This window comes from Denticeps clupeoides, unplaced genomic scaffold (genome assembly GCF_900700375.1).
Source record: "Denticeps clupeoides unplaced genomic scaffold, fDenClu1.1, whole genome shotgun sequence".
In the NCBI taxonomy this organism is placed as follows: Eukaryota; Metazoa; Chordata; class Actinopteri; order Clupeiformes; family Denticipitidae; genus Denticeps; species Denticeps clupeoides.
This window is the reverse complement of record NW_021630031.1, coordinates 1-26,405: the sequence shown is the minus strand read 5'-3', so window position 1 is coordinate 26,405 and position 26,405 is coordinate 1. Positions and strand designations below refer to the sequence as shown.

The 26,405-nt window shown below is 39.4% G+C and overlaps 32 pseudogenes; all 32 read left to right on the top strand.

The window, feature by feature from the left end:
• The first annotated feature begins 1,361 nt into the window (after window positions 1–1,361).
• Window positions 1,362–1,480, top strand: LOC114780932 (uncharacterized; annotated as a pseudogene).
• A 162-nt stretch (window positions 1,481–1,642) lies between these two features.
• On the top strand, window positions 1,643–1,761 carry LOC114780955 (uncharacterized; annotated as a pseudogene).
• Window positions 1,762–2,300: 539 nt separating this feature from the next.
• LOC114780954 (uncharacterized) lies at window positions 2,301–2,419 on the top strand (annotated as a pseudogene).
• Window positions 2,420–2,580: 161 nt separating this feature from the next.
• LOC114780953 (uncharacterized) lies at window positions 2,581–2,699 on the top strand (annotated as a pseudogene).
• Window positions 2,700–3,237: 538 nt separating this feature from the next.
• On the top strand, window positions 3,238–3,356 carry LOC114780952 (uncharacterized; annotated as a pseudogene).
• A 540-nt stretch (window positions 3,357–3,896) lies between these two features.
• LOC114780951 (uncharacterized) lies at window positions 3,897–4,015 on the top strand (annotated as a pseudogene).
• Window positions 4,016–5,214: 1,199 nt separating this feature from the next.
• LOC114780950 (uncharacterized) lies at window positions 5,215–5,333 on the top strand (annotated as a pseudogene).
• Window positions 5,334–5,495: 162 nt separating this feature from the next.
• On the top strand, window positions 5,496–5,614 carry LOC114780948 (uncharacterized; annotated as a pseudogene).
• A 539-nt stretch (window positions 5,615–6,153) lies between these two features.
• On the top strand, window positions 6,154–6,272 carry LOC114780931 (uncharacterized; annotated as a pseudogene).
• Window positions 6,273–6,434: 162 nt separating this feature from the next.
• On the top strand, window positions 6,435–6,553 carry LOC114780947 (uncharacterized; annotated as a pseudogene).
• Window positions 6,554–6,715: 162 nt separating this feature from the next.
• Window positions 6,716–6,834, top strand: LOC114780946 (uncharacterized; annotated as a pseudogene).
• Window positions 6,835–16,002: 9,168 nt separating this feature from the next.
• On the top strand, window positions 16,003–16,121 carry LOC114780929 (uncharacterized; annotated as a pseudogene).
• Window positions 16,122–16,283: 162 nt separating this feature from the next.
• On the top strand, window positions 16,284–16,402 carry LOC114780945 (uncharacterized; annotated as a pseudogene).
• A 161-nt stretch (window positions 16,403–16,563) lies between these two features.
• On the top strand, window positions 16,564–16,682 carry LOC114780944 (uncharacterized; annotated as a pseudogene).
• Window positions 16,683–16,844: 162 nt separating this feature from the next.
• LOC114780926 (uncharacterized) lies at window positions 16,845–16,963 on the top strand (annotated as a pseudogene).
• Window positions 16,964–17,783: 820 nt separating this feature from the next.
• LOC114780943 (uncharacterized) lies at window positions 17,784–17,902 on the top strand (annotated as a pseudogene).
• Window positions 17,903–18,086: 184 nt separating this feature from the next.
• LOC114780942 (uncharacterized) lies at window positions 18,087–18,205 on the top strand (annotated as a pseudogene).
• A 537-nt stretch (window positions 18,206–18,742) lies between these two features.
• Window positions 18,743–18,861, top strand: LOC114780928 (uncharacterized; annotated as a pseudogene).
• A 162-nt stretch (window positions 18,862–19,023) lies between these two features.
• Window positions 19,024–19,142, top strand: LOC114780941 (uncharacterized; annotated as a pseudogene).
• Window positions 19,143–19,960: 818 nt separating this feature from the next.
• LOC114780927 (uncharacterized) lies at window positions 19,961–20,079 on the top strand (annotated as a pseudogene).
• Window positions 20,080–20,241: 162 nt separating this feature from the next.
• Window positions 20,242–20,360, top strand: LOC114780940 (uncharacterized; annotated as a pseudogene).
• An 818-nt stretch (window positions 20,361–21,178) lies between these two features.
• On the top strand, window positions 21,179–21,297 carry LOC114780959 (uncharacterized; annotated as a pseudogene).
• Window positions 21,298–21,459: 162 nt separating this feature from the next.
• Window positions 21,460–21,578, top strand: LOC114780939 (uncharacterized; annotated as a pseudogene).
• Window positions 21,579–22,392: 814 nt separating this feature from the next.
• On the top strand, window positions 22,393–22,511 carry LOC114780958 (uncharacterized; annotated as a pseudogene).
• A 162-nt stretch (window positions 22,512–22,673) lies between these two features.
• Window positions 22,674–22,792, top strand: LOC114780937 (uncharacterized; annotated as a pseudogene).
• Window positions 22,793–22,953: 161 nt separating this feature from the next.
• LOC114780936 (uncharacterized) lies at window positions 22,954–23,072 on the top strand (annotated as a pseudogene).
• A 534-nt stretch (window positions 23,073–23,606) lies between these two features.
• Window positions 23,607–23,725, top strand: LOC114780949 (uncharacterized; annotated as a pseudogene).
• A 162-nt stretch (window positions 23,726–23,887) lies between these two features.
• Window positions 23,888–24,006, top strand: LOC114780935 (uncharacterized; annotated as a pseudogene).
• Window positions 24,007–24,167: 161 nt separating this feature from the next.
• On the top strand, window positions 24,168–24,286 carry LOC114780934 (uncharacterized; annotated as a pseudogene).
• Window positions 24,287–24,448: 162 nt separating this feature from the next.
• Window positions 24,449–24,568, top strand: LOC114780957 (uncharacterized; annotated as a pseudogene).
• Window positions 24,569–25,106: 538 nt separating this feature from the next.
• On the top strand, window positions 25,107–25,225 carry LOC114780938 (uncharacterized; annotated as a pseudogene).
• A 160-nt stretch (window positions 25,226–25,385) lies between these two features.
• Window positions 25,386–25,504, top strand: LOC114780933 (uncharacterized; annotated as a pseudogene).
• The last annotated feature ends 901 nt before the right edge of the window (window positions 25,505–26,405 follow it).

Genomic DNA, 26,405 nt, shown 5'->3' with positions numbered 1-26,405 from the left:
TAAAGTTCAAGATTTTCAAGCAGAGTTTGTGTACGGACAAACCAGCTGAAGAATGCCCAATCTTGTCTGATCTCAGAAGCTAAGAAGGCTTGGGCCCTGGTTAGTACTTGGATGGGAGACTACATGGGAATGCCAGGTGCTGTAAGCTTTAACTATTGTAAAACTTTTAAAATGAAAGTATTTACATCACTTTGTTAACTTTTTAAAAGTAAGTTAAGGGGTACTTTCTTTCTTTAGTATGTTTTCCCGCCTTTTTTTTTTTTTTTTTTTTTTTTTTTTTTTTTTTTTTTTAACTTCTCTTCAGGTTTCTTGTCTGTGTGTGCTCTACAACGATCATTCACAGGCTTGGCTATGGAGTGGGGTGGAGCTGAATCGATTAGGTGGGGTTTTCCAGCCCTCGGCCTTCAGGTGCTACGCACCCTGATGTCAATTTAATATCTTGATATTTCATATTAAGCGGATTTTTGTTATAACAGGGAGAAGTCGGCAATAGGGCCTGCTCAATCCGCTTTATTCATCGACCCAGTATTGCATTGCCTCTAGAAGGTGTGCACTTTATTTGTTGTTTTGCAAATAAAAGCTTACCACTCCAACTTTTATGCCTTTTTCTCCATCATAATTTGACAGTAAAGCGGGAGTTTTCACTCTTTGATAGTTGTTCAAGCCCCTTTGGTTTAAAGTTCAAGATTTTCAAAGCAGAGTTTGTGTACGGACAAACCAGCTGAAGAATGCCCAATCTTGTCTGATCTCAGAAGCTAAGAAGGCTTGGGCCTGGTTAGTACTTGAATGGGAGACTACATGGGATGCCAGGTGCTGTAAGTTTTAACTATTGTAAGACTTTTAAAATGAAAGTATTTACATCACTTTGTTAACTTTTTTAAAGTAAGTTAAGGGGTACTTTCTTTCTTTAGTATGTTTTCCCGCCTTTTTTCTTTTTTTTTTTTTTTTTTTTTTTTAACTTCTCTTCAGGTTTCTTTGTCTGTGTGTGCTCTACAACGATCATTCACAGGCTTGGCTATGGAGTGGGGTGGAGCTGAATCGATTAGGTGGGGTTTTCCAGCCCTCGGCCTTCAGGTGCTACGCACCCTGATGTCAATTTAATATCTGATATTTCATATTAAGCGGATTTTTATAACAGGGAGTCGGCAATAGGGCCTGCTCAATCCGCTTTATTCATCGACCCAGTATTGCATTGCCTCTAGAAGGTGTGCACTTTATTTATTGTTTTGCAAATAAAAGCTTACCACTCCAACTTTTATGCCTTTTCTCCATCATAATTTGACAGTAAAGCGGGAGTTTTCACTCTTTGATATGTGTTCAAGCCCCTTTGGTTTAAAGTTCAAGATTTTCAAGCAGAGTTTGTGTACGGACAAACCAGCTGAAGAATGCCCAATCTTGTCTGATCTCAGAAGCTAAGAAGGCTTGGGCCTGGTTAGTACTTGGATGGGAGACTACATGGGAATACCAGGTGCTGTAAGCTTTAACTATTGAAAAACTTTTAAAATGAAAGTATTTACATGGCTTTGTTAGCTTTTTTTGCCTTTTTCTCCATCATAATTTGATAGTAAAGCGGGAGTTTTCGCACTTTATAATGTTTTCAAAGCCCTTTTGGTTTAAAGTTCAAGATTTTCAAGCAGAGTTTGTGTACGGACAAACCAGCTGAAGAATGCCCAATCTTGTCTGATCTCAGAAGCTAAGAAGGCTTGGGCCTGGTTAGTACTTGGATGGGAGACTACATGGGAATGCCAGGTGCTGTAAGCTTTAACTATTGAAAAACTTTTAAAATGAAAGTATTTACATCACTTTGTTAACTTTTTTAAAGTAAGTTAAGGGGTACTTTCTTTCTTTAGTATGTTTTCCCGCCTTTTTTCTTTTTTTTTTTTTTTTTTTTTTTTAACTTCTCTTCAGGTTTCTTTGTCTGTGTGTGCTCTACAACGATCATTCACAGGCTTGGCTATGGAGTGGGGTGGAGCTGAATCGATTAGGTGGGGTTTTCCAGCCCTCGGCCTTCAGGTGCTACGCACCCTGATGTCAATTTAATATCTGATATTTCATATTAAGCGGATTTTTATAACAGGGAGTCGGCAATAGGGCCTGCTCAATCCGCTTTATTCATCGACCCAGTATTGCATTGCCTCTAGAAGGTGTGCACTTTATTTATTGTTTTGCAAATAAAAGCTTACCACTCCAACTTTTATGCCTTTTCTCCATCATAATTTGACAGTAAAGCGGGAGTTTTCACTCTTTGATATGTGTTCAAGCCCCTTTGGTTTAAAGTTCAAGATTTTCAAGCAGAGTTTGTGTACGGACAAACCAGCTGAAGAATGCCCAATCTTGTCTGATCTCAGAAGCTAAGAAGGCTTGGGCCTGGTTAGTACTTGGATGGGAGACTACATGGGAATGCCAGGTGCTGTAAGCTTTAACTATTGAAAAACTTTTAAAATGAAAGTATTTACATGGCTTTGTTAGCTTTTTTTGCCTTTTCTCCATCATAATTTGATAGTAAAGCGGGAGTTTTCGCACTTTATAATGTTTTCAAAGCCCTTTTGGTTTAAAGTTCAAGATTTTCAAGCAGAGTTTGTGTACGGACAAACCAGCTGAAGAATGCCCAATCTTGTCTGATCTCAGAAGCTAAGAAGGCTTGGGCCTGGTTAGTACTTGGATGGGAGACTACATGGGAATGCCAGGTGCTGTAAGCTTTAACTATTGAAAAACTTTTAAAATGAAAGTATTTACATCACTTTGTTAACTTTTTTAAAGTAAGTTAAGGGGTACTTTCTTTCTTTAGTATGTTTTCCCGCCTTTTTTCTTTTTTTTTTTTTTTTTTTTTTTAACTTCTCTTCAGGTTTCTTTGTCTGTGTGTGCTCTACAACGATCATTCACAGGCTTGGCTATGGAGTGGGGTGGAGCTGAATCGATTAGGTGGGGTTTTCCAGCCCTCGGCCTTCAGGTGCTACGCACCCTGATGTCAATTTAATATCTGATATTTCATATTAAGCGGATTTTTATAACAGGGAGTCGGCAATAGGGCCTGCTCAATCCGCTTTATTCATCGACCCAGTATTGCATTGCCTCTAGAAGGTGTGCACTTTATTTGTTGTTTTGCAAATAAAAGCTTACCACTCCAACTTTTATGCCTTTTCTCCATCATAATTTGACAGTAAAGCGGGAGTTTTCACTCTTTGATATGTGTTCAAGCCCCTTTGGTTTAAAGTTCAAGATTTTCAAGCAGAGTTTGTGTACGGACAAACCAGCTGAAGAATGCCCAATCTTGTCTGATCTCAGAAGCTAAGAAGGCTTGGGCCTGGTTAGTACTTGGATGGGAGACTACATGGGAATGCCAGGTGCTGTAAGCTTTAACTATTGAAAAACTTTTAAAATGAAAGTATTTACATCACTTTGTTAACTTTTTTAAAGTAAGTTAAGGGGTACTTTCTTTCTTTAGTATGTTTTCCCGCCTTTTTTCTTTTTTTTTTTTTTTTTTTTTTTTAACTTCTCTTCAGGTTTCTTTGTCTGTGTGTGCTCTACAACGATCATTCACAGGCTTGGCTATGGAGTGGGGTGGAGCTGAATCGATTAGGTGGGGTTTTCCAGCCCTCGGCCTTCAGGTGCTACGCACCCTGATGTCAATTTAATATCTGATATTTCATATTAAGCGGATTTTTATAACAGGGAGTCGGCAATAGGGCCTGCTCAATCCGCTTTATTCAACGACCCAGTATTGCATTGCCTCTAGAAGGTGTGCACTTTATTTATTGTTTTGCAAATAAAAGCTTACCACTCCAACTTTTATGCCTTTTCTCCATCATAATTTGATAGTAAAGCGGGAGTTTTCGCACTTTATAATGTTTTCAAAGCCCTTTTGGTTTAAAGTTCAAGATTTTCAAGCAGAGTTTGTGTACGGACAAACCAGCTGAAGAATGCCCAATCTTGTCTGATCTCAGAAGCTAAGAAGGCTTGGGCCTGGTTAGTACTTGGATGGGAGACTACATGGGAATGCCAGGTGCTGTAAGCTTTAACTATTGAAAAACTTTTAAAATGAAAGTATTTACATCACTTTGTTAACTTTTTTAAAGTAAGTTAAGGGGTACTTTCTTTCTTTAGTATGTTTTCCCGCCTTTTTTCTTTTTTTTTTTTTTTTTTTTTTTTTAACTTCTCTTCAGGTTTCTTTGTCTGTGTGTGCTCTACAACGATCATTCACAGGCTTGGCTATGGAGTGGGGTGGAGCTGAATCGATTAGGTGGGGTTTTCCAGCCCTCGGCCTTCAGGTGCTACGCACCCTGATGTCAATTTAATATCTGATATTTCATATTAAGCGGATTTTTATAACAGGGAGTCGGCAATAGGGCCTGCTCAATCCGCTTTATTCATCGACCCAGTATTGCATTGCCTCTAGAAGGTGTGCACTTTATTTGTTGTTTTGCAAATAAAAGCTTACCACTCCAACTTTTATGCCTTTTCTCCATCATAATTTGACAGTAAAGCGGGAGTTTTCACTCTTTGATATGTGTTCAAGCCCCTTTGGTTTAAAGTTCAAGATTTTCAAGCAGAGTTTGTGTACGGACAAACCAGCTGAAGAATGCCCAATCTTGTCTGATCTCAGAAGCTAAGAAGGCTTGGGCCTGGTTAGTACTTGAATGGGAGACTACATGGGAATGCCAGGTGCTGTAAGTTTTAACTATTGTAAGACTTTTAAAATGAAAGTATTTACATCACTTTGTTAACTTTTTTAAAGTAAGTTAAGGGGTACTTTCTTTCTTTAGTATGTTTTTCCCGCCTTTTTTCTTTTTTTTTTTTTTTTTTTTTTTTAACTTCTCTTCAGGTTTCTTTGTCTGTGTGTGCTCTACAACGATCATTCACAGGCTTGGCTATGGAGTGGGGTGGAGCTGAATCGATTAGGTGGGGTTTTCCAGCCCTCGGCCTTCAGGTGCTACGCACCCTGATGTCAATTTAATATCTGATATTTCATATTAAGCGGATTTTTATAACAGGGAGTCGGCAATAGGGCCTGCTCAATCCGCTTTATTCAACGACCCAGTATTGCATTGCCTCTAGAAGGTGTGCACTTTATTTATTGTTTTGCAAATAAAAGCTTACCACTCCAACTTTTATGCCTTTTCTCCATCATAATTTGACAGTAAAGCGGGAGTTTTCACTCTTTGATATGTGTTCAAGCCCCTTTGGTTTAAAGTTCAAGATTTTCAAGCAGAGTTTGTGTACGGACAAACCAGCTGAAGAATGCCCAATCTTGTCTGATCTCAGAAGCTAAGAAGGCTTGGGCCTGGTTAGTACTTGGATGGGAGACTACATGGGAATGCCAGGTGCTGTAAGCTTTAACTATTGAAAAACTTTTAAAATGAAAGTATTTACATGGCTTTGTTAGCTTTTTTTGCCTTTTTTTCCATCATAATTTGATAGTAAAGCGGGAGTTTTCGCACTTTATAATGTTTTCAAAGCCCTTTTGGTTTAAAGTTCAAGATTTTCAAGCAGAGTTTGTGTACGGACAAACCAGCTGAAGAATGCCCAATCTTGTCTGATCTCAGAAGCTAAGAAGGCTTGGGCCTGGTTAGTACTTGGATGGGAGACTACATGGGAATGCCAGGTGCTGTAAGCTTTAACTATTGAAAAACTTTTAAAATGAAATTATTTACATCACTTTGTTAACTTTTTTAAAGTAAGTTAAGGGGTACTTTCTTTCTTTAGTATGTTTTCCCGCCTTTTTTCTTTTTTTTTTTTTTTTTTTTTTTTAACTTCTCTTCAGGTTTCTTTGTCTGTGTGTGCTCTACAACGATCATTCACAGGCTTGGCTATGGAGTGGGGTGGAGCTGAATCGATTAGGTGGGGTTTTCCAGCCCTCGGCCTTCAGGTGCTACGCACCCTGATGTCAATTTAATATCTGATATTTCATATTAAGCGGATTTTTATAACAGGGAGTCGGCAATAGGGCCTGCTCAATCCGCTTTATTCATCGACCCAGTATTGCATTGCCTCTAGAAGGTGTGCACTTTATTTATTGTTTTGCAAATAAAAGCTTACCACTCCAACTTTTATGCCTTTTCTCCATCATAATTTGACAGTAAAGCGGGAGTTTTCACTCTTTGATATGTGTTCAAGCCCCTTTGGTTTAAAGTTCAAGATTTTCAAGCAGAGTTTGTGTACGGACAAACCAGCTGAAGAATGCCCAATCTTGTCTGATCTCAGAAGCTAAGAAGGCTTGGGCCTGGTTAGTACTTGGATGGGAGACTACATGGGAATACCAGGTGCTGTAAGCTTTAACTATTGAAAAACTTTTAAAATGAAAGTATTTACATGGCTTTGTTAGCTTTTTTTGCCTTTTTTTCCATCATAATTTGATAGTAAAGCGGGAGTTTTCGCACTTTATAATGTTTTCAAAGCCCTTTTGGTTTAAAGTTCAAGATTTTCAAGCAGAGTTTGTGTACGGACAAACCAGCTGAAGAATGCCCAATCTTGTCTGATCTCAGAAGCTAAGAAGGCTTGGGCCTGGTTAGTACTTGGATGGGAGACTACATGGGAATGCCAGGTGCTGTAAGCTTTAACTATTGAAAAACTTTTAAAATGAAAGTATTTACATGGCTTTGTTAGCTTTTTTTGCCTTTTCTCCATCATAATTTGATAGTAAAGCGGGGAGTTTTCGCACTTTATAATGTTTTCAAAGCCCTTTTGGTTTAAAGTTCAAGATTTTCAAGCAGAGTTTGTGTACGGACAAACCAGCTGAAGAATGCCCAATCTTGTCTGATCTCAGAAGCTAAGAAGGCTTGGGCCTGGTTAGTACTTGGATGGGAGACTACATGGGAATGCCAGGTGCTGTAAGCTTTAACTATTGAAAAACTTTTAAAATGAAAGTATTTACATCACTTTGTTAACTTTTTTAAAGTAAGTTAAGGGGTACTTTCTTTCTTTAGTATGTTTTCCCGCCTTTTTTCTTTTTTTTTTTTTTTTTTTTTTTTAACTTCTCTTCAGGTTTCTTTGTCTGTGTGTGCTCTACAACGATCATTCACAGGCTTGGCTATGGAGTGGGGTGGAGCTGAATCGATTAGGTGGGGTTTTCCAGCCCTCGGCCTTCAGGTGCTACGCACCCTGATGTCAATTTAATATCTGATATTTCATATTAAGCGGATTTTTATAACAGGGAGTCGGCAATAGGGCCTGCTCAATCCGCTTTATTCATCGACCCAGTATTGCATTGCCTCTAGAAGGTGTGCACTTTATTTGTTGTTTGCAAATAAAAGCTTACCACTCCAACTTTTATGCCTTTTCTCCATCATAATTTGACAGTAAAGCGGGAGTGTTAGAGTTGTACGCCGTTCCAACACTTATAAACCAGAGAAGAATGACACGAAGAAGTTGAGCTCTTTTACTTGCAAGGAGAGCGATCAGAGACGACCAATACAGCAGCCTCCAAAAAGCTCTGCCGTCTCTTCCGCTTCCTCTCTTTTTATTCAATAATAGGGCGGTACATTCATCACAGGATCACACCAAATAAGCTTATAATTTGCATGTAGGTTTGTCTCTTTGGTAGACGCTCCATCGCCAAGGTCTTCTTGTTTTTCTTGCTTCTCCGCGGCTGCAGGCCTCCTCTTATCAAGTCGCGGTCATTCTGTTCTGCAAACAGCCTTTAGCCCACCAGTTTCTGAAGAGACTAATGATTCAATGTAGTGCGCATATTAAAAAGATTAATATAGTTTAATGCATGCGAGATATATATATATGTCAAAAGGATTAATAGAGTTTAGTACATGTGGGATATATATGTCAAAAAGGTAGTAAAGGTTAATAGCATGATAACTTATATACATTTTCCAACAATTCCCCCCTGTTTATCATGTATCATACCTTTTTCTAAATCTCCTGTTTTTTGTTTTTTTTTTTACTTAATAACAACAACAATAATAATAATAGAAAAATCGTAAGTATAGTGATATATACATATATATATATATATATTTTTTTTTTTTTCTTAATAATAACAACAATAATAATAATAGAAAAAATCGTGAGTATAGTGATATATACATATATCTTTTTTTTTTTTTTTTTTTTCTTAATAATAACAACAATAATAATAATAGAAAAAATCGTGAGTATAGTGATACATACATATATCTTTTTTTTTTTTTTTTTTTTTTTTTAATAATAACAACAACAATAATAATAATAGAAAAATCGTGAATAAAGAAAATAAAAATAATAGGAAAACATCGTGATTATCACACAGAGTGATAATGCCGTCCTGGACCACATAGGGACTGTAGTACGGTGCTGAGAACAGGCCACATGACGCACCGAATCGAAACCACAATGCAACCAACCAAGCATTCAAGAGAACAAAAACGTGGTGTCGCTGTTCAGGAGAGGACAGAATAAACGCTACCCTGCCGATTCAAAACGTTGCTCCTTTTTTTTTTTTTTTTTTTTTTTTTTTTTTTTTTTCATTGAATCAGCAGATTCAAGTCTGCTGAGAGATCCATATTCTACCATCCTATCACCATAAGTCACCATATTTCCGAACGTCGTTTCCAGCCTTATCCAAACAGCACCTTGCCTGATAAATATAGGAAGTTCAGAATTAAAACATCAAAAAGCCTGATAAATTCAGGAAATACAGAATTAAAACAACAAAAAATACATTTAAAACATAATGAGTCAAGCATATGTCCCCCAATATTTCCCCCCTGTTTATCATGTATTGAACTTTTTTTATTTTTTTTTTTTTCCTATAGTACTTCCCTCTTCCGGTAGGATTTTCGACTATTAGTTCATAAACCGAGCAATACATTTACACTCAAAGGGATGTTGCTTCAATTCTCGAAGATAGATTCTCGGAACAGTTGGCTCAACTGAAAGTCACTGGGCTCCATGGACATCTCAAAGCCCTCATCGTGGATTTTATTTTCCAAGAGCGGGTATAACTGTGTGGGATCAACCTCCCTGGGTGATAAGGCCGTAGTGATGAGACGGTTCACAAGACTGCGCAGACAAGGAATACAACAACATCCACACAAGGTCAGAATTGCTGCAAATACAGCCATAGATGTTAAAACAGATTGAACTAGGGCTTTGTATTTCCCGAATACATTCATCCAGGAATCCCACATCGTAGTTTCCACCCCTGAATGCTCCTTCATCTTCCGGTTGAGGGTGCGCAGGCCGTCAATGGCCAATGTCAGACTGCCTCCTGCAGCTGTGTTGTTTGGTATGAACGAGCAGCATTGCTCTCCAAACACGGCGCAAAACCCCATTTTTCTCAGCCAAGAGCATATCAAGCGCTGTTCTGTTCTGAAAAGCCATTAGGGGAGTGGCGGATAATTGCCCATGCACGGCCTCAAAACCGTCTTGTGTCCAATTTCCTAATTTCTGAACATTGTAATGGATGTAGTTGATCCTGTCTACGTTCTTATTAATCGTACACCACCAACACAAGGTTGATTCTAATCCCGCTGCTATTTGATTTGCTATTTTATATTCGTCAGGCACCCCCCTGGGAACCCCAATTGCATCTATGTAAGTTGGATCTGTTAGCTTCTCCCAGGGCGGGGTTGACCGCTTCGTCTGGTGCCAGTCTGCAGGCACCAGGCTGTCTATTTTGAATAATAGGTTACTTATTGTTGTTGGATATATGGACACTGGTAATAAAAGGGTTACTAAGACACACAACCCGGTGGTGTTTGTGGGCAATCGATCAAACAACCTGATCCCAAACTTGATCCCAACTTCTGCAACGACAATCAATGACATTATTACCTGTAATAATGGTCGTGGCCCCATACAAAGCACGCAATCTTGTTGAGTGACATTAGCTGCTTGCTACACTTAAAGAAGCCAATTGTTGTTTTTACCACATCAAGCATGTATCAATGTTTTTTTTTTTTTTTAATATAGGCTAAAGCCATATGTAGCTGTACCAGTCCCACCAACCCCCCTGTTGAGACATGTGTTTTCCCATGGGTCAAAATCGCAGCCCATTTGTATGTAGATATGTACATACGTAGATTTTTTTTTATTTTTTTTTTTTCTTAAAAAAATTGTAAATAATAAAAATGAAATTAACAGTTGTCGATAAGGTAACATCCAAATTGCATCAAAAACCCGCGTAGAAACACATCCTCAGTCATGCTGAAAATCCAAGACTACCATAGCAGTAACATCCAAAATCCGTTACGCACCCGATTCGTCTTTACTCAAAAATTTGCACCTCCCAAAAATAAATAAAAAAAGAATGCATGAAAAATCAGCTAAAGGACATAGTGAAGGAGAACAGAGGTGATACGGTCACAATTTTGGAGGCCTAATGTGGGTGGGGAGTCTGTTTAAAGCTAAGAGGGCCTGCTCTGCATCAGGGTTCCACAGCACCTGAGAAGACATCGATTTATAATGAGTGAGGGCAGTTAAAGGCTTGCTGAACCTTGGAAGAAATACTCAATGGTAGGAACAAAAGGCAATAAATAACAACAACTGTTTTACAGTAATGGATGTGAGGAGTTTGGATGACAGGTCCTTGTCATCTTCCACTAATAATGTGACCCAGAAACAGAAATGTAACAGCAAAAATGCAACTGAAATCCAAACCAAAACTGAGACAATAACCCTATTGCTGTGAATAACAATAATAATAATTATTCTCTAAATGCTCTCGGTCTGGGTTCAAGGAAACAAAAAGTGCACAGCGCAAGTTATAACCAGAATAATGTAGTCATCCCAATGCTACCATTTAAATAAAAAACAATACAGCATCATATCGGTCATTGGCTGGGGCAACACAATGAAATGAAATAAAATCCACAGTACAATATAAATGTGAAGCCTTTTTTTTTTTTTTTTTTTTTTTTTTTTTTTTTTTTCCAGTCTTCCACTGTTCTTTTTTACATGGCTGCACTAGAATCAACAATGAGAAAAGAAAAAAATCACTTGTCAGAGGGATGCGTATCAGTGTGTTATGTCTTCGTATTCAGCGTGAGTGTCAGTGTAGGTCAGTGTAGGTGTGGTGGACCTTATTCAAAGACACAGTAACAGAGGCAAACAGTGCAGCCGTTGGGAAATCTCCCTTCTTAAATAAAATAAAACAACACAAAACCCAGAAAAAAGAACCCAAAGTGTACATACAACAGTACAATATTCATTTAAAATTGCACAGTTTAGATGTAATGTATATATTTTCCCCAGTTTTTCACAAACTTAATTTTAAAACTCTCAGAAAGAAAAGAAAACAAACAAACAAGATACACAAAATGTAAATTCAAAATATTTCCCATATTCCCTTTAAATCTGAATAAGGTGGAGACCCGTTGTAAATCGCTGTGCTGATGCCCAGACGGTAAAATCTATTGCTAAGAGTTCCAAAACAAAACGAGAGAGAGAGATAGATAGGCCCCACACACACACACACACATACCAGAGAGATAAGGTCTGCCAATGCGTGTAGACGCACATACCCACACACACACACACACACCCACACACAGAGGCTGGAGTGTCTCATCAGAACTCCTGTCCTGCACTTGTATTTTCCTGTAGATGTAACCATTCCCCTATTCCGCCAGTACTGAGCAAATGTATATTGGCTATCAGTATATATAGTAACATCTTTCCCTTTCATTAATTTACAAGCCTCAGTTAGAGCAATTATTTTGGCTGCTTGCGCTGAAAAAGTCGATGGTAAGTTGTCAGCTTTAATCACTGCTGTCACCATGGCGTAGCCCGTTTATGTTTTTCCCAAATAATTTTTCTTTGAAGAGCCATCGATGAATATTACCTCACCCTGAGGCAAGGTTGGTCACTTAAATCTAATCTAGATTTAGCTGTGTGTTCGTGTTATTCTCCGTCATCGGGTAAAGTTAACAATGTGGCTGGGTTAAATGTGGTGCATTGTTCGATAGTGAGATGTGGCTGTGACAGCAACGTGGCCATGCAGGAGAGGTGCCTTGCAGGTGATAAAAAGATCATATTGGTTTGCAGTAGTAAAGCAGCCACTGCATGTGGGACCTTAAGGGTCAATGGGTGGAATAAAACTATTCCGGCACTTGCTTCTACTGCCATCGACGCCGCTATCACCGCCCTCACACAGTGTGGCATTGTGCGGGCTACACTATCTAATTTGGATGAAAAATATGCTCTCGGTCTTAGTTTGTCTCCATGTTGTTGGCCTAGGACAGAAGTCATATATTTGTCTTTGCAGTCCACCATTTCTATAAACGGTTTACTATAATTTGGCAAGGCTAGAGCTAAATTGGAGGTCAGCGCCTGTTTAATATCACAAAAAGCTTTTTCTGCTTCTGACGTCCAATTTAGCGGTGATGTCATTTTCAGGTCTTCAGTGTAAATTAAAGCCGTGAGTGGGGAAGTAATCTCAGCGTAATTTGGTATCCAACTTCTACAATAATTAGTTAATCCTAAGAATGACATCATTGGTTTTTTAGTAATTGGTTTTGGCGCCTGTAGGACCGCTGTTTTCCGTTCTTCTAGAATAGTTCTGCCGCCTGCACTGAGGTGGTGACCCAGGTATTTGACTTGTGGATTCCACAATTGCAATTTGTTTTTACTAACTTTGTGCCCCTCTATAGCTAGGTGATTTAAGAGGGCCACAGTGTCGTTTTTACATGCATCTAGACTCGGAGAAGCCACTAATATATCATCAACGTAAAGTAGAATCTGACTTCCCCCCGGTGGTTGAAATTTGGACATGCTGGCATGCATGGCTTGGGAATATATAGTAGGGCTTTCGCAATAGCCCTGGGGAAGCCTAGTATAGGTGTATCGTTTCCCCTTAAATGTAAAAGCGAACCAAAATTGGCTGTCTGGGTCTATGGGAATGGAGAAAAAGGCATTACTAATGTCGACCACAGTAAATATTTGCGCATCTGGTCTTTAGAATTTGGAATTTAGTAATGTGTGTGGGTCAGGCACACACGGAGCTCGCTGTACTACTGCAGCATTTACTGCCTGCAGATCCTGCACCATTCTCCATCCCACCGAGGGAGCTTGCTTTTTCACCGGGAATATAGGTATATTGCAGGGGGAATAATCTCTCTCTATAATAACCCCTGCTTGCTGTAAGTCACGTATCACTGGTGTTATGCCTTCTAGTGTGTCAGGTTTAAGCGGATATTGTCTTATGCAAGGCCGATATTCTGTTTTGGGTCTGACTTGTACCGGCAAAATTCCTTTTATCAGTCCTACATCAGACGGTCCTTGTGACCACAATGATTGAGGGATTTGTGCTAGTTCATCTTCATCTTCTTCAGTGAGCAGAAAATGTCACTGGTTTCTGGATGTACTCCAGTCTTGGTCTGTATTGTCCAATACAGCCATTTCCAAATTATGCTCTAATTTGTCCCACATGTCTGCCCAAATCCGTTGCGCTGTCACCTTCTTGAACTATGGTGCCCAACGACTTCCAACTCCTCTCTCTGTTTTTATACTGTGAGATGTGCGGTGGATACCAACCCGGAGCATTGCTAGGTAAAGCGACCCCTGCCACCACGTTACCTTGCCCGTCCGAGTAAACATAAAGAATGACTATGGTTGTTGGCGTGAGTCGTGACAATTTCTTTTCGTATATTGGATCAGGTCAAGGAGAGTTTTTATACCACATGGTAACATGTAGTTCGTCAGAGGGCATGAGCTCCACACCTGTTACGGAGTGGAGACGAGTGCCAAACCTAATTTAAGTAAGCCGTCTCTTCCCAGCAAATTAACAGGGCATTCTGGGATAAAAAGGATGGACACGTTTTACATGATGTTCCTTTGGGGTCTCTCACCCAAACTGGTTTAGAAGCAGTGACTATTGTTGTACCCCCGTTTACTGATCTCCCTACTACTCCCTACTAATTCTTCTCCTCCAGTCATGCCGTGTTATCTCCCGGCCCTGCTAGAGTCTCTGGCTATGTGCCCAGCCTTCCCACAGGACCAGCAGCCTGCTCTCCATTGGCCCTGTGTGTTCCACCCTCGTCCTTGGACACCCCCTCTTCTTCTTCCCCTGCGTCCTCCCTGTCTCCCTCTGCCTCCGCCTCCATGGTAAAATGTGTCTGTATGTGTAAAATGTGTTTTCCCAAAATGTGTAAATTTTTTTAGAGGTTTGTCTTTTCCTTTTAGTTCTTATCAGTTTGTCTATGTGCATGGCGTGGATATGCCATATCCCATATCCAGATACAGGGGAGGAGCTGCAGGCACAGAGGGAAGCGCTGGTGGCTGCACTAGCGGCCCCCATTGCCTCCTCCTCCGCTACTCCTTCCTCGTCAGCCCTACGCACCCCTTCCCTCTGACTTCCCCTACTTCCAGTTTCTTCATTATCTTCTTTGCGGAGAAACAGAATAGTTTTCTCCACTTCCATCAATTTAACTGCCTGATCCTCTCTCTCCCTTTCCTCCTCACGTGCTGCATTCTCTCTAGCCTGTCTTATCTTCCTCTCCCCTTCTTCTCTCTTTCCTGCTATCTTTATCCACTGTGTTAAAGCCTCAACCCCTTCTCGCTTCATTTGCTTCTCCTTATTTTTACATGTATGTTTTATGACTCCCTGTAACTCAATTAGGCTTTTTACTCTCAATTGTCCATCAAACCCGTATTTTGTTATCCATTTATCTAACGGATTCATCTTTTGTCTTTTCCCTTTTTAGTTCTTCTTTCGGATCTGGTTTACTGGATCTCTTACCCATTTTGACCTAAATTTGGGCCAGTGTGTTGTACCTGGGGTAACCTAAAACACTGGTATTTGTTCACAGGACAGCGTATCAAAATTCCTCTCGTGGTGTATTTCACTTCTACCTCAAATCATTTGGGGTGGAAATACCTTGCCTCTGCGTCCACGAGGGGTCGCTGTTTCCTTCCCTGTGAGGTTTTGTATGGAGTGTCCGTCTAGTGACTTTCACCCCCACTCATCCACACACTCACACCCGCGCGCACTCTCATACACCTGTATGAGTTTTAAATCACTTATTTTACTATTGAACGTTCCTTTTCACTGACAGAGGAGTCCGTCCTCCCCGCGGATTTTAACCCTTTACGGGAGGGGTCCGCCCCCCCACGGAATTTAACTGTCTTTGTTACCTGCCAGAGTCTAGAATACCCAGGGTTTGTTTCCTTTAAGTAACCTCTTGTTACTCTTGTTACCTCTTGTAACCTCTTGTTACCTCTTGTAACCTCTTGTTACCTCTTGTAACCTCTTGTTACCATTCATTCCATTTCTTTTAAACAGAAGTCAACTTACCCCCGTGCCTTCTCTCACTCGTAAGATTCCGTCAACCTCCAGATCCCAACCGACGGGTCGGCCTCCCAGTCCCCAAAGGGGTCTGTCTCTGACCCCTACTAAGGAGTCAGCCTTGGCCAAGGATTTCCTGGTATCCGTCCCGTCCGCTGGAGTCCTTTGGTGTCTTGGAATCCGGCTCGAAGGACCAATAAAATGTTAGAGTTGTACGCCGTTCCAACACTTATAAACCAGAGAAGAATGACACGAAGAAGTTGAGCTCTTTTACTTGCAAGGAGAGCGATCAGAGACGACCAATACAGCAGCCTCCAAAAAGCTCTGCCGTCTCTTCCGCTTCCTCTCTTTTTATTCAATAATAGGGCGGTACATTCATCACAGGATCACACCAAATAAGCTTATAATTTGCATGTAGGTTTGTCTCTTTGGTAGACGCTCCATCGCCAAGGTCTTCTTGTTTTTCTTGCTTCTCCGCGGCTGCAGGCCTCCTCTTATCAAGTCGCGGTCATTCTGTTCTGCAAACAGCCTTTAGCCCACCAGTTTCTGAAGAGACTAATGATTCAATGTAGTGCGCATATTAAAAAGATTAATATAGTTTAATGCATGCGAGATATATATATATGTCAAAAGGATTAATAGAGTTTAGTACATGTGGGATATATATGTCAAAAAGGTAGTAAAGGTTAATAGCATGATAACTTATATACATTTTCCAACAGGGAGTTTTCACTCTTTGATATGTGTTCAAGCCCCTTTGGTTTAAAGTTCAAGATTTTCAAGCAGAGTTTGTGTACGGACAAACCAGCTGAAGAATGCCCAATCTTGTCTGATCTCAGAAGCTAAGAAGGCTTGGGCCTGGTTAGTACTTGGATGGGAGACTACATGGGAATACCAGGTGCTGTAAGCTTTAACTATTGAAAAACTTTTAAAATGAAAGTATTTACATGGCTTTGTTAGCTTTTTTTGCCTTTTTTTCCATCATAATTTGATAGTAAAGCGGGAGTTTTCGCACTTTATAATGTTTTCAAAGCCCTTTTGGTTTAAAGTTCAAGATTTTCAAGCAGAGTTTGTGTACGGACAAACCAGCTGAAGAATGCCCAATCTTGTCTGATCTCAGAAGCTAAGAAGGCTTGGGCCTGGTTAGTACTTGGATGGGAGACTACATGGGAATGCCAGGTGCTGTAAGCTTTAACTATTGAAAAACTTTTAAAATGAAAGTATTTACATGGCTTTGTTAGCTTTTTTTGCCTTTTCTCCATCATAATTTGATAGTAAAGCGGGAGGTTTCGCACTTTATAATGTTTTCAAAGCCCTTTTGGTTTAAAGTTCAAGATTTTCAAGCAGAGTTTGTGTACGGACAAACCAGCTGAAGAATGCCCAATCTTGTCTGATCTCAGAAGCTAAGAAGGCTTGGGCCTGGTTAGTACTTGGATGGGAGACTACATGGGAATGCCAGGTGCTGTAAGCTTTAACTATTGAAAAACTTTTAAAATGAAAGTATTTACATGGCTTTGTTAGCTTTTTTTTGCCTTTTCTCCATCATAATTTGATAGTAAAGCGGGAGTTTTCGCACTTTATAATGTTTTCAAAGCCCTTTTGGTTTAAAGTTCAAGATTTTCAAGCAGAGTTTGCTTACGGACATGCCAGCTGAAGATTGCCCAATCTTGTCTGATCTCAGAAGCTAAGAAGGCTTGGGCCTGGTTAGTACTTGAATGGGAGACTACATGGGAATGCCAGGTGCTGTAAGCTTTAACTATTGTAAGACTTTTAAAATGAAAGTATTTACATCACTTTGTTAACTTTTTTAAAGTAAGTTAAGGGGTACTTTCTTTCTTTAGTATGTTTTCCCGCCTTTTTTCTTTTTTTTTTTTTTTTTTTTTTTTAACTTCTCTTCAGGTTTCTTTGTCTGTGTGTGCTCTACAACGATCATTCACAGGCTTGGCTATGGAGTGGGGTGGAGCTGAATCGATTAGGTGGGGTTTTCCAGCCCTCGGCCTTCAGGTGCTACGCACCCTGATGTCAATTTAATATCTGATATTTCATATTAAGCGGATTTTTATAACAGGGAGTCGGCAATAGGGCCTGCTCAATCCGCTTTATTCATCGACCCAGTATTGCATTGCCTCTAGAAGGTGTGCACTTTATTTGTTGTTTTGCAAATAAAAGCTTACCACTCCAACTTTTATGCCTTTTCTCCATCATAATTTGACAGTAAAGCGGGAGTTTTCACTCTTTGATATGTGTTCAAGCCCCTTTGGTTTAAAGTTCAAGATTTTCAAGCAGAGTTTGTGTACGGACAAACCAGCTGAAGAATGCCCAATCTTGTCTGATCTCAGAAGCTGAGAAGGCTTGGGCCTGGTTAGTACTTGGATGGGAGACTACATGGGAATGCCAGGTGCTGTAAGCTTTAACTATTGAAAAACTTTTAAAATGAAAGTATTTACATGGCTTTGTTAGCTTTTTTTGCCTTTTTTTCCATCATAATTTGATAGTAAAGCGGGAGTTTTCGCACTTTATAATGTTTTCAAAGCCCTTTTGGTTTAAAGTTCAAGATTTTCAAGCAGAGTTTGTGTACGGACAAACCAGCTGAAGAATGCCCAATCTTGTCTGATCTCAGAAGCTAAGAAGGCTTGGGCCTGGTTAGTACTTGGATGGGAGACTACATGGGAATGCCAGGTGCTGTAAGCTTTAACTATTGAAAAATGCTGTAAATGTAAATGTAAAAACTTTTCAAATGAAAGTATTTACATGGCTTTGTTAGCTTTTTTTGCCTTTTCTCCATCATAATTTGATAGTAAAGCGGGAGTTTTCGCACTTTATAATGTTTTCAAAGCCCTTTTGGTTTAAAGTTCAAGATTTTCAAGCAGAGTTTGTGTACGGACAAACCAGCTGAAGAATGCCCAATCTTGTCTGATCTCAGAAGCTAAGAAGGCTTGGGCCTGGTTAGTACTTGGATGGGAGACTACATGGGAATGCCAGGTGCTGTAAGCTTTAACTATTGAAAAACTTTTAAAATGAAAGTATTTACATCACTTTGTTAACTTTTTTAAAGTAAGTTAAGGGGTACTTTCTTTCTTTAGTATGTTTTCCCGCCTTTTTTCTTTTTTTTTTTTTTTTTTTTTTAACTTCTCTTCAGGTTTCTTTGTCTGTGTGTGCTCTACAACGATCATTCACAGGCTTGGCTATGGAGTGGGGTGGAGCTGAATCGATTAGGTGGGGTTTTCCAGCCCTCGGCCTTCAGGTGCTACGCACCCTGATGTCAATTTAATATCTGATATTTCATATTAAGCGGATTTTTATAACAGGGAGTCGGCAATAGGGCCTGCTCCATCCGCTTTATTCATCGACCCAGTATTGCATTGCCTCTAGAAGGTGTGCACTTTATTTGTTGTTTTGCAAATAAAAGCTTACCACTCCAACTTTTATGCCTTTTCTCCATCATAATTTGACAGTAAAGCGGGAGTTTTCACTCTTTGATATGTGTTCAAGCCCCTTTGGTTTAAAGTTCAAGATTTTCAAGCAGAGTTTGTGTACGGACAAACCAGCTGAAGAATGCCCAATCTTGTCTGATCTCAGAAGCTAAGAAGGCTTGGGCCTGGTTAGTACTTGGATGGGAGACTACATGGGAATACCAGGTGCTGTAAGCTTTAACTATTGAAAAACTTTTAAAATGAAAGTATTTACATGGCTTTGTTAGCTTTTTTTGCCTTTTTTTCCATCATAATTTGATAGTAAAGCGGGAGTTTTCGCACTTTATAATGTTTTCAAAGCCCTTTTGGTTTAAAGTTCAAGATTTTCAAGCAGAGTTTGTGTACGGACAAACCAGCTGAAGAATGCCCAATCTTGTCTGATCTCAGAAGCTAAGAAGGCTTGGGCCTGGTTAGTACTTGGATGGGAGACTACATGGGAATGCCAGGTGCTGTAAGCTTTAACTATTGAAAAACTTTTAAAATGAAAGTATTTACATGGCTTTGTTAGCTTTTTTTGCCTTTTCTCCATCATAATTTGATAGTAAAGCGGGAGTTTTCGCACTTTATAATGTTTTCAAAGCCCTTTTGGTTTAAAGTTCAAGATTTTCAAGCAGAGTTTGTGTACGGACAAACCAGCTGAAGAATGCCCAATCTTGTCTGATCTCAGAAGCTAAGAAGGCTTGGGCCTGGTTAGTACTTGAATGGGAGACTACATGGGAATGCCAGGTGCTGTAAGCTTTAACTATTGTAAGACTTTTAAAATGAAAGTATTTACATCACTTTGTTAACTTTTTTAAAGTAAGTTAAGGGGTACTTTCTTTCTTTAGTATGTTTTCCCGCCTTTTTTCTTTTTTTTTTTTTTTTTTTTTTTAACTTCTCTTCAGGTTTCTTTGTCTGTGTGTGCTCTACAACGATCATTCACAGGCTTGGCTATGGAGTGGGGTGGAGCTGAATCGATTAGGTGGGGTTTTCCAGCCCTCGGCCTTCAGGTGCTACGCACCCTGATGTCAATTTAATATCTGATATTTCATATTAAGCGGATTTTTATAACAGGGAGTCGGCAATAGGGCCTGCTCAATCCGCTTTATTCATCGACCCAGTATTGCATTGCCTCTAGAAGGTGTGCACTTTATTTGTTGTTTTGCAAATAAAAGCTTACCACTCCAACTTTTATGCCTTTTCTCCATCATAATTTGACAGTAAAGCGGGAGTTTTCACTCTTTGATATGTGTTCAAGCCCCTTTGGTTTAAAGTTCAAGATTTTCAAGCAGAGTTTGTGTACGGACAAACCAGCTGAAGAATGCCCAATCTTGTCTGATCTCAGAAGCTAAGAAGGCTTGGGCCTGGTTAGTACTTGGATGGGAGACTACATGGGAATACCAGGTGCTGTAAGCTTTAACTATTGAAAAACTTTTAAAATGAAAGTATTTACATGGCTTTGTTAGCTTTTTTTGCCTTTTTTTCCATCATAATTTGATAGTAAAGCGGGAGTTTTCGCACTTTATAATGTTTTCAAAGCCCTTTTGGTTTAAAGTTCAAGATTTTCAAGCAGAGTTTGTGTACGGACAAACCAGCTGAAGAATGCCCAATCTTGTCTGATCTCAGAAGCTAAGAAGGCTTGGGCCTGGTTAGTACTTGGATGGGAGACTACATGGGAATGCCAGGTGCTGTAAGCTTTAACTATTGAAAAACTTTTAAAATGAAAGTATTTACATGGCTTTGTTAGCTTTTTTTGCCTTTTCTCCATCATAATTTGATAGTAAAGCGGGAGTTTTCGCACTTTATAATGTTTTCAAAGCCCTTTTGGTTTAAAGTTCAAGATTTTCAAGCAGAGTTTGTGTACGGACAAACCAGCTGAAGAATGCCCAATCTTGTCTGATCTCAGAAGCTAAGAAGGCTTGGGCCTGGTTAGTACTTGAATGGGAGACTACATGGGAATGCCAGGTGCTGTAAGCTTTAACTATTGTAAATACTTTTAAAATGAAAGTATTTACATCACTTTGTTAACTTTTTTAAAGTAAGTTAAGGGGTACTTTCTTTCTTTAGTATGTTTTCCCGCCTTTTTTCTTTTTTTTTTTTTTTTTTTTTTAACTTCTCTTCAGGTTTCTTTGTCTGTGTGTGCTCTACAACGATCATTCACAGGCTTGGCTATGGAGTGGGGTGGAGCTGAATCGATTAGGTGGGGTTTTCCAGCCCTCGGCCTTCAGGTGCTACGCACCCTGATGTCAATTTAATATCTGATATTTCATATTAAGCGGATTTTTATAACAGGGAGTCGGCAATAGGGCCTGCTCAATCCGCTTTATTCATCGACCCAGTATTGCATTGCCTCTAGAAGGTGTGCACTTTATTTGTTGTTTTGCAAATAAAAGCTTACCACTCCAACTTTTATGCCTTTTCTCCATCATAATTTGACAGTAAAGCGGGAGTTTTCACTCTTTGATATGTGTTCAAGCCCCTTTGGTTTAAAGTTCAAGATTTTCAAGCAGAGTTTGTGTACGGACAAACCAGCTGAAGAATGCCCAATCTTGTCTGATCTCAGAAGCTAAGAAGGCTTGGGCCTGGTTAGTACTTGGATGGGAGACTACATGGGAATACCAGGTGCTGTAAGCTTTAACTATTGAAAAACTTTTAAAATGAAAGTATTTACATGGCTTTGTTAGCTTTTTTTGCCTTTTTTTCCATCATAATTTGATAGTAAAGCGGGAGTTTTCGCACTTTATAATGTTTTCAAAGCCCTTTTGGTTTAAAGTTCAAGATTTTCAAGCAGAGTTTGTGTACGGACAAACCAGCTGAAGAATGCCCAATCTTGTCTGATCTCAGAAGCTAAGAAGGCTTGGGCCTGGTTAGTACTTGGATGGGAGACTACATGGGAATGCCAGGTGCTGTAAGCTTTAACTATTGAAAAACTTTTAAAATGAAAGTATTTACATGGCTTTGTTAGCTTTTTTTGCCTTTTCTCCATCATAATTTGATAGTAAAGCGGGAGTTTTCGCACTTTATAATGTTTTCAAAGCCCTTTTGGTTTAAAGTTCAAGATTTTCAAGCAGAGTTTGTGTACGGACAACCAGCTGAAGAATGCCCAATCTTGTCTGATCTCAGAAGCTAAGAAGGCTTGGGCCTGGTTAGTACTTGGATGGGAGACTACATGGGAATGCCAGGTGCTGTAAGCTTTAACTATTGTAAAACTTTTAAAATGAAAGTATTTACATCACTTTGTTAACTTTTTTAAAGTAAGTTAAGGGGTACTTTCTTTCTTTAGTATGTTTTCCCGCCTTTTTTCTTTTTTTTTTTTTTTTTTTTAACTTCTCTTCAGGTTTCTTTGTCTGTGTGTGCTCTACAACGATCATTCACAGGCTTGGCTATGGAGTGGGGTGGAGCTGAATCGATTAGGTGGGGTTTTCCAGCCCTCGGCCTTCAGGTGCTACGCACCCTGATGTCAATTTAATATCTGATATTTCATATTAAGCGGATTTTTATAACAGGGAGTCGGCAATAGGGCCTGCTCAATCCGCTTTATTCATCGACCCAGTATTGCATTGCCTCTAGAAGGTGTGCACTTTATTTGTTGTTTTGCAAATAAAAGCTTACCACTCCAACTTTTATGCCTTTTCTCCATCATAATTTGACAGTAAAGCGGGAGTTTTCACTCTTTGATATGTGTTCAAGCCCCTTTGGTTTAAAGTTCAAGATTTTCAAGCAGAGTTTGTGTACGGACAAACCAGCTGAAGAATGCCCAATCTTGTCTGATCTCAGAAGCTAAGAAGGCTTGGGCCTGGTTAGTACTTGGATGGGAGACTACATGGGAATACCAGGTGCTGTAAGCTTTAACTATTGAAAAACTTTTAAAATGAAAGTATTTACATGGCTTTGTTAGCTTTTTTTGCCTTTTTTTCCATCATAATTTGATAGTAAAGCGGGAGTTTTCGCACTTTATAATGTTTTCAAAGCCCTTTTGGTTTAAAGTTCAAGATTTTCAAGCAGAGTTTGTGTACGGACAAACCAGCTGAAGAATGCCCAATCTTGTCTGATCTCAGAAGCTAAGAAGGCTTGGGCCTGGTTAGTACTTGGATGGGAGACTACATGGGAATGCCAGGTGCTGTAAGCTTTAACTATTGAAAAACTTTTAAAATGAAAGTATTTACATGGCTTTGTTAGCTTTTTTTGCCTTTTCTCCATCATAATTTGATAGTAAAGCGGGAGTTTTCGCACTTTATAATGTTTTCAAAGCCCTTTTGGTTTAAAGTTCAAGATTTTCAAGCAGAGTTTGTGTACGGACAAACCAGCTGAAGAATGCCCAATCTTGTCTGATCTCAGAAGCTAAGAAGGCTTGGGCCTGGTTAGTACTTGGATGGGAGACTACATGGGAATGCCAGGTGCTGTAAGCTTTAACTATTGAAAACTTTTAAAATGAAAGTATTTACATCACTTTGTTAACTTTTTTAAAGTAAGTTAAGGGGTACTTTCTTTCTTTAGTATGTTTTCCCGCCTTTTTTCTTTTTTTTTTTTTTTTTTTTAACTTCTCTTCAGGTTTCTTTGTCTGTGTGTGCTCTACAACGATCATTCACAGGCTTGGCTATGGAGTGGGGTGGAGCTGAATCGATTAGGTGGGGTTTTCCAGCCCTCGGCCTTCAGGTGCTACGCACCCTGATGTCAATTTAATATCTGATATTTCATATTAAGCGGATTTTTATAACAGGGAGTCGGCAATAGGGCCTGCTCAATCCGCTTTATTCATCGACCCAGTATTGCATTGCCTCTAGAAGGTGTGCACTTTATTTGTTGTTTTGCAAATAAAAGCTTACCACTCCAACTTTTATGCCTTTTCTCCATCATAATTTGACAGTAAAGCGGGAGTTTTCACTCTTTGATATGTGTTCAAGCCCCTTTGGTTTAAAGTTCAAGATTTTCAAGCAGAGTTTGTGTACGGACAAACCAGCTGAAGAATGCCCAATCTTGTCTGATCTCAGAAGCTAAGAAGGCTTGGGCCTGGTTAGTACTTGGATGGGAGACTACATGGGAATACCAGGTGCTGTAAGCTTTAACTATTGAAAAACTTTTAAAATGAAAGTATTTACATGGCTTTGTTAGCTTTTTTTGCCTTTTTTTCCATCATAATTTGATAGTAAAGCGGGAGTTTTCGCACTTTATAATGTTTTCAAAGCCCTTTTGGTTTAAAGTTCAAGATTTTCAAGCAGAGTTTGTGTACGGACAAACCAGCTGAAGAATGCCCAATCTTGTCTGATCTCAGAAGCTAAGAAGGCTTGGGCCTGGTTAGTACTTGGATGGGAGACTACATGGGAATGCCAGGTGCTGTAAGCTTTAACTATTGAAAAACTTTTAAAATGAAAGTATTTACATGGCTTTGTTAGCTTTTTTTGCCTTTTCTCCATCATAATTTGATAGTAAAGCGGGAGTTTTCGCACTTTATAATGTTTTCAAAGCCCTTTTGGTTTAAAGTTCAAGATTTTCAAGCAGAGTTTGTGTACGGACAAACCAGCTGAAGAATGCCCAATCTTGTCTGATCTCAGAAGCTAAGAAGGCTTGGGCCTGGTTAGTACTTGGATGGGAGACTACATGGGAATGCCAGGTGCTGTAAGCTTTAACTATTGAAAAACTTTTAAAATGAAAGTATTTACATGGCTTTGTTAGCTTTTTTTTGCCTTTTCTCCATCATAATTTGATAGTAAAGCGGGAGTTTTCGCACTTTATAATGTTTTCAAAGTCCTTTTTGTTTAAAGTCCAAGATTTTCAAGCAGAGTTTGCTTACGGACATGCCAGCTGAAGAATTGCCCAATCTTGTCTGATCTCAGAAGCTAAGAAGGCTTGGGCCTGGTTAGTACTTGAATGGGAGACTACATGGGAATGCCAGGTGCTGTAAGCTTTAACTATTGTAAGACTTTTAAAATGAAAGTATTTACATCACTTTGTTAACTTTTTTAAAGTAAGTTAAGGGGTACTTTCTTTCTTTAGTATGTTTTCCCGCCTTTTTTCTTTTTTTTTTTTTTTTTTTTTTTAACTTCTCTTCAGGTTTCTTTGTCTGTGTGTGCTCTACAACGATCATTCACAGGCTTGGCTATGGAGTGGGGTGGAGCTGAATCGATTAGGTGGGGTTTTCCAGCCCTCGGCCTTCAGGTGCTACGCACCCTGATGTCAATTTAATATCTGATATTTCATATTAAGCGGATTTTTATAACAGGGAGTCGGCAATAGGGCCTGCTCCATCCGCTTTATTCATCGACCCAGTATTGCATTGCCTCTAGAAGGTGTGCACTTTATTTGTTGTTTTGCAAATAAAAGCTTACCACTCCAACTTTTATGCCTTTTCTCCATCATAATTTGACAGTAAAGCGGGAGTTTTCACTCTTTGATATGTGTTCAAGCCCCTTTGGTTTAAAGTTCAAGATTTTCAAGCAGAGTTTGTGTACGGACAAACCAGCTGAAGAATGCCCAATCTTGTCTGATCTCAGAAGCTAAGAAGGCTTGGGCCTGGTTAGTACTTGGATGGGAGACTACATGGGAATACCAGGTGCTGTAAGCTTTAACTATTGAAAAACTTTTAAAATGAAAGTATTACATGGCTTTGTTAGCTTTTTTGCCTTTTTTTCCATCATAATTTGATAGTAAAGCGGGAGTTTTCGCACTTTATAATGTTTTCAAAGCCCTTTTGGTTTAAAGTTCAAGATTTTCAAGCAGAGTTTGTGTACGGACAAACCAGCTGAAGAATGCCCAATCTTGTCTGATCTCAGAAGCTAAGAAGGCTTGGGCCTGGTTAGTACTTGGATGGGAGACTACATGGGAATGCCAGGTGCTGTAAGCTTTAACTATTGAAAAACTTTTAAAATGAAAGTATTTACATGGCTTTGTTAGCTTTTTTTGCCTTTTCTCCATCATAATTTGATAGTAAAGCGGGAGTTTTCGCACTTTATAATGTTTTCAAAGCCCTTTTGGTTTAAAGTTCAAGATTTTCAAGCAGAGTTGTGTACGGACAAACCAGCTGAAGAATGCCCAATCTTGTCTGATCTCAGAAGCTAAGAAGGCTTGGGCCATGGTTAGTACTTGGATGGGAGACTACATGGGAATGCCAGGTGCTGTAAGCTTTAACTCTTGTAAAAACTTTTAAAATGAAAGTATTTACATTCACATTTGTTAACTTTTTTAAAGTAAGTTAAGGGGTACTTTCTTTCTTTAGTATGTTTTCCCGCCTTTTTTCTTTTTTTTTTTTTTAACTTCTCTTCAGGTTTCTTTGTCTGTGTGTGCTCTACAACGATCATTCACAGGCTTGGCTATGGAGTGGGGTGGAGCTGAATCGATTAGGTGGGGGTTTCCAGCCCTCGGCCTTCAGGTGCTACGCACCCTAAGATGTCAATTTAATATCTGAATATTTCATATTAAGCGGATTTTTATAAACAGGGAGTCGGCAATAGGGGCCTGCTCAATCCGCTTTATTCATCGACCCAGTATTGCATTGCCTCTAGAAGGTGTGCACTTTATTTGTTGTTTTGCAAATAAAAGCTTACCACTCCAACTTTTATGCCTTTTCTCCATCATAATTTGACAGTAAAGCGGGAGTTTTCACTCTTTGATATGTGTTCAAAGCCCTTTGGTTTAAAGTTCAAGATTTTCAAGCAGAGTTTGTGTACGGACAACCAGCTGAGAATGCCCAATCTTGTCTGATCTCAGAAGCTAAGAAGGCTTGGGCCTGGTAGTACTTGGATGGG